Source organism: Myotis lucifugus, unplaced genomic scaffold (genome assembly GCF_000147115.1).
Source record: "Myotis lucifugus unplaced genomic scaffold, Myoluc2.0 scaffold_26, whole genome shotgun sequence".
In the NCBI taxonomy this organism is placed as follows: Eukaryota; Metazoa; Chordata; class Mammalia; order Chiroptera; family Vespertilionidae; genus Myotis; species Myotis lucifugus.
The window spans coordinates 1,824,221-1,831,101 of NW_005871074.1; positions in this window are offsets into that span (position 1 = coordinate 1,824,221).

Genomic DNA, 6,881 nt, shown 5'->3' on the forward strand with positions numbered 1-6,881 from the left:
TTACAAAGTTCTTAAAATAAACATCTTAGAAGTACATAGGTATAAAGGATTAGTGTTGATCTCTGTCAGGGATTATTTATAGAAGTTTTAGGTATGTTAAAAGGTCACTGACTGAATAGAATTTCAAAATCAACTGTGAATTAAAACTTGGATTTCTAAGCAATCATCTTAGTGGGTAAGGCCCAGTGCATCACTGCCCATCTTTGCATTTGCTTTCCACTCTGCCTGGAACCTCGCTCCTTGGGAACTTACATGGCAGCCTCCTTGGCATTTGGTTCCCAGCCAAAATGTCCCCTCCCCACTTTAGGGCTGTCTCTGACCACCTATCTAAAGAAAGCCCTTCTCTCTTACCACCGAATTATTCTGTTTTATTCTCTTTCTAGCTCTTACCGCTATCTGAAATTCTTTTACATGTTTCATTTACTTGTTTCTTGCCTAAATCATGAGAGCTTCATTGTCTACAGTTTGTCTTAGTCTCTGTGATATCTCCAAGGCCTAGAATCAAATTCTCAATAGGTCTTTGCTGAACGAATGAGCAAATCTCTGTTTCTCCTTCCCCCCTCATGATACTACCACTCTGACCTTCTCACTCGTCTTCAAGCATGCCTTGCAATTACCTCCATGCTATTTGCTCTGCCAAGAAGGCCCCTTTTCTCTCTTACATTCTGCCAGCCCTCGAAGCCCAAATGCCATCCCTCCTCTGGGACGGCACCAGGACAGAGCACCTGGAGCTACTGGAGCTCCTATCCCATTGTTCTGACTTCATCTGTCTTATCTTTAACGTCAGGGACCAAGCCTTACCTCAGCAGGTGCCTGACCCAGTAGGGGCTGAGAAGTGTTTGTGAATGAATGATTTCCTCTGAAGCTTTTGGATAATCAGACTTGTATATGCTAACTTTCACTTATGAGGGATGTTACTGAAGATTTTTATAATACAGAAGGTATTTCTTAAAACCCATCGGGAAAGTAACACTGGTAGAACAACATAGCGTTCTATAAATATTTATTGTTGAAGAAATATTTTTTCTAGTTTGCCAAGAGCATGGAAATTATTATAAGTCTAGAAAAATAACATTTAAGTAACTATCCCAGATTTTAGGATCAGTCTTAAAAGTCTTAAACTTGGGAGGATTTAATGGAAGGTTTGTTTAATGGAGCAAGATTTCCTGGAGGGCTTGATGTTATGGTTTTGATGTTTTTAGATGCTTATGTCGATGACGAATATTATCGTGGGGTAATACGCTTCCTCTTGGATTACTCTTTTGGATGTCTTCTTAGTTGGTGTGATTTCGCCTTACTCTTAACGCCTCAGCTCTTTTTATGCTTTTCTGTTTCTTGTGTTATAATGTTTGTGTCTTATTTCCTCTATTAATTTTGAATTCTTTGAGGGCAGGGCTACAGCTTACTCATCTCTGTAACTCTTGCATAACTCAGTGTAGAAATAGAAATTCAATACATTGGGCCAAATTCAGAATTTACTTCTATAGCCAAGTTTCCTTACAATCAAAAGCAAAATGGAAAAAAAGAAAAACTGATGAGAGAGTGATTTACAAATCAGAATAGCGATTTATGATAAGAGTTTGTGTCAATGCTGCTTGGTAAATATTTCTTTTTTAAAAATTTATTGATTTGAGAGAGAGAAAGGGAAAGACAGTGAGAGAGACAGAAAGAGAGAGAAAGAATTTGTTGTTCCACTTACTTATGCATTCATTGGTTGGTTCTTGTATGTGCCCTGACCAGGGATCAAACTTGAAACCTTGGTGTATTTGGCTGACACTCTAACCAAATGAGCTACCCAACCAGGACTTGGCAAATATTTCTGGTCACATTTTCAGATTATACTGTCCTCACCTCATTGTGGTTGGGAGAAGCCACGTGGCTGGTTCTAGACATTGAGTTGTGAATAGAAATGGTATGTGTCATGTTGGGGCTAGAGCTCTGACCAACCATCCCAGTGTGCCTGAGAGTGAAGGGTTTCCCAGGACATAGAACTTACAGTGTTAAACCAGGACAGTCTCTGGCAAACTAGGCTAGTTGTCACTTTCACTGGAGCATTTAATAGCTGATTCAAGATCCTCCACAGCTCTCTCTCTTTTATTTTCCTTCTGGCAGAGACTAGCAATATTCAGGTAGTAGGTACTCCATCTCTCTAGAACTTTGGATCACACATGGACTGGATCCACCTGTGATGAGCATGTTAGCAAGAGCAATAAATAAAACTTTATTTTTGCATACCACATAGATTAGAGAGGTTGGTTTTTTTTGCAGCATAACCTAGCCTAACCAGACTGATACATGGATACAAACATTTGGGTTTGTACGCATTGGTGAATAAGTACTTCTTCTTTTCTTCTAATAGGGAAATTTGCTTAGGCAATCAAATAATATTACAAGTTTGCTTGGTAAAATTAGGAACATATAATAATAATCTTATTATATTTTCATTAATCTGTCTCAGGTTTATCCATCATTCTCTTCTCTGAAGAGGTATATATATGAAGTCAACTTGGTCATGGACTGTCTTTCATTAATAGTATTGGAGAAGAAATGCCTAATTAATAAATGCTAATTTCCCTCTTCAGACTCAACATCATAATATTACTTTAATCTCACAATAGGTTACAATTCTACATAGGAATGTTTCCATATTAGAACAGCAGTTTTCCAGTGATATTTAAGGAGGGCCTCAGTCTTATCAGTAAATTTTCTCTCACACATACTTCAGGGGGGCATTTTTATTCCTCGGGGAGGGGGTGATTTTATTTGTCCAACAGTTGTTAATGCCTATTTCCTGCCAGGTGCAAACAAGACAGACAAGATGCCTGACCCATTAGGATTTATATACCTTTTTTCTTTTTTTAGGGTTTATATTTCTATTAGTTGGGTTAGGGTTAGCTATAACAATAGAGATTTGTTATAGTTCAGTGGATAAAGAAGATACAAGTTTATTTCTCACTCAGGTAGCAGTCCAAAGAAACATGTCAATTTGGCGGACAGTCCTGCTCCTCGCTAGCTATCAAGAACCCAAGTTCTTTTCACTGGTTTTCTTCACCATTGCCTCTTTGTTGTAGCTTGAATGGTGGGTGGGTTTGCTGGTAGAAAGTAACAAAAGAACACAGAAGAGGCAGAGTACTCCATTAAGTCGCAAGTCTGCAAGTGACAGGTATCATTTCGGTTCATTCCCTTGGAGGAGAACTTAGTTAAAGGGCACTTTTAACTGCAAAGGAGTCTGGGAAATGTGGTCGGCTCATGTGCCCAGAAATAAAGATGAAATGGATTATGGTGGACAACTAGCAACCTCAATTACAACACTCTAGTTGACGATACAAGAATTTATTACATACTTCTCTGTGTACAAACCTCTTCTTGTCACTGTGTCTTGTCACTGTGGAGGATACAAGGAGAAAAATAAGGTATCTATCCTGAGGGATTTACATCTTAGTAGAAAAAATTACTCTTTATGTATTACAAACACATAGCTATAGGATAAGCCAGAATGTTATAAATGGCAAGAATGGTACAAGTACAACATGCACAGGGAGTCCAAAGGACAAAGGGTTGTGACAGGATATGATGTCCCTGTGGATGTCCCTGCTGCTTGGCTCTTCCCTGTGCAATATCCATGTTTCTCTGTTGGTGTTTATGCCCTACAGCATCCTCTGTGGAATATCAACTCACCTATAGTTTGTCTCTTCTAAAGAAATGGATCTCCCCTATTATTCCTCATGGAACATTTATCACCTTTATAATGTCCCCCATGGGTAGGGTGAATATATAACTTGTCATCCAAATAAGGGCAGTTTTGAGAGTGAAAAGAGGAGCAATTACTTCTTAAACTGGGGCTACAAGCATAATCCATGATCATGTCGGGCACACTGGGATGTATGGTCACCCTGCCAATGGATATTTCACTGGGATATGAACTTCTCCTGACAGCCAGTGCCCCAGGCCCCCAGCCTCCATTTAACTGCGCTACCTTCTCAACAGGTTTCCTACAGGTAGCTAACTCCTAGCTTATAGATTCATGTACATTTAAATTGAAAAGGGAGTTTTGTGTTCATTGTTTTTTTTTCTTTTTCTTTTTCTTTTTTTTTTATCAAGTCATTTTTTCTTCAATATTGAGATGTTGAGGGTAGAATTGACTTTTGTTCCTATAGTTCTTGTTTTATTCAATACAATCATGCCTTGTATTCGTGGCCTAAGTTATTTCATTCTAATTTCTTTACTCATAAAATAAACAGGACACAGCCTGCTTTGAGGAAGACCTATCACAAATGCAAGGCATCTTATTTATTAAATTTTTAAGTTATTATTTGGTAGGGGTGGGGTGGGAATGCCAGGGGTGGAGTGGGGGGCAAAGGGAAAATGTCGTGGGAGTGTAGTATGTATTCTCATAGACTCCTTTTAGGAACACAGTGGAGGAATGTAGGGAGCATAGCAAGCGAGTTGGAATCAAGCCAGTCTGGATGGCTCTGTCCTCGCAACGGTGGGAAAGTGCTCATTTTGAACACAAGTGCCTTATATGTTGAGTTGCTCAATGCTGTGGGATATAGGATATGTGCTTTGTTTGTCATGCAAAAAAAATTCCAAATTCTGTGACCTTGAGACCCAGCACAGTGATCTGGAAAAGAGTGGTTGGGAACTCTCGAGTCCTCTGAACTCACTCGCTGGGTCCTTTAGCAGCTGGGATGCTCTCTTCTTGTCTGGGAAGCTGGCAGCTGATGTTAGAGAACTTTGTAAGTGTTTGACACAGGGGCAAGTTTTGAAAAAGTTGTGCCCTCTCCTTGCCAAACTTCCCAAACTATTTGGGGTTTCAGGGGGAAAAAAATGAAGCCAACTTTTTATTGTTCAGGGTTCTCTTAGGGACAGCTCACCTGTGATCTGGGTCAAATCCTAAACAATAAAATTCATTCCTTCACGATGATGTATTGTTTGCTCACTCATAGGAGGTGGGGCATGGGGGTGGAGGAATGGAACTGGATGGAGCCCAAGAAATTAGCTGTTACTTTTTTGGGCTCCTGAGAAGTCAAGGGATCTAGAACCCAGAAAAAAAACAGAATATAAGAGTTTGGACCATGGAAACTGTGAAGCAATGCTTACTCACCCACGAGATAGGCACTCTTATTTCCACAATATGTGGACAATAAAAATGGATAATGTTGATTCGGTGTGTACCATCGAGCATGCATTGGGTTAATTTTTTTATATCCTCTCATTTGCACTCTCATAAACTCCACGAGGAAGGTATTATTATCCTTATTTCCTGGATGAGGAAATAGAGTTTTAAGAGATGAAAAATTTAACCTGAAGTCCCAATTAAATAATTGGGTCCCCTTCTGGCTGACTTCAAAGCCCCACTTTTAAGGGGAGAACTCTACCTCGTTGAGACAAAAAGAAAAGTGAATCAAATGTACACATAATATAAACACTTTGTGTGACATTTTGGGGACTGCACTTCTAAACTGTGCTGAATAATACACCTTCCATGGCTTCTATTTGTGGCATCTCTGGGTTTATTTCAATTTACCTGACTTGAGCCTTCCAAAGGGAGTGCCACTTAGGGAATATAATGCAGTAAGCAAACTGAATTTTTATTTCTTTGGAGGGAGTGTTGCGTGGATATTAAAGAGGCAGCCAAGGGATGCAGATGCTGTTGTTCAAGGCCAGGATTTCCTCATGATCAGTGGGCTGTGGAGTAGCCTGTGGTTGATGGTGGCCCACTTCTCTTCTCTGGAAAAGCTCAACCTTAGTCTATCTAAATTAGGAAAAGCTGGTGTATTCTATGAAGGATTCCAAGAAACTGCTCCATATTGTAGGAATCAGATATTTGACTACCTTGAGATAATAAAATTTTAAAAAATAAATTTAAATGTTGCTTTATTTGTTGAAAAACTCTAAATGGAAAATATTCAGAACATTAATATATGGATTTGGATTGGCAGAATTTTTAAGTGGTCATCTCTCTCTGGGCTGAGGTTTAGTCAGATATGACTGACATTGGTCTTGCGAACTCAACTCCCTCTAGATAGGGCAAGTACTGAAAGTGGTTAATTCTGATTGTAGGAGGAAATGTAATTTCATTTTTAAAAATACTATTCACTATTTTCTACATTTAATATGTTACTTTTATGATTATTAAGATAGAAATATTATTAAAGATTTACATATTCTTGAGTCTCAAAGCTAAAACTTCTTTAACCTGACGTGTATTGGAAGTGAGGTGTGTGTGTGTGTGTGTGTGTGTGTGTGTGTGTGTGTAGGACTGTCATCTATAGGTGTTTCATTTGCTAATGGGTTACCTGTAACATTATCCTCATTACTTCTCAGTCAGGGACCACTGTTTTCTCATTGCCATGAGTTGAAGAGCATTCATTTTCTACATATTTTATTGATGTGTAGTTTGAATAGGCAAATATTCAAACCTCCTCCACTACTTGGAAGCCATAAGAAGTTTCCTCCTGGAAAGTTATCAGTTTTTTGTGTGTATTTTATACACATTTATTGCAGCAAATTTCAGCCAAAAATAAAAACAAAAACAGACTGGAAATAAACTGAGTTCTGGGTTGCTCTGCTCTGGCTGACCCACCTACCCTTTCCTCTCTACCTTTTTCTCTAGGACTGAGACATCTGACTTATGATTCAGAGTTTAATCTCTACCATTTTCTTATTCCTTCCTCTTCTAGCTCAGAGAGAAAGAGCCACTCCTATTTATTTCTGATCTCCAAATACCTGTTGTTTTATGCCCTCCCCTTTTTGGGGGGAATTTACTATTAGCTGATAGAATGGTACTTTTGTGCAGAAGAAATGAGAGGAGAGGAGAGGAGAGGAGAGGAGAGGAGAGGAGAGGAGAGGAGAGGAGAGGAGAGGAGAGGAGGGGGCTG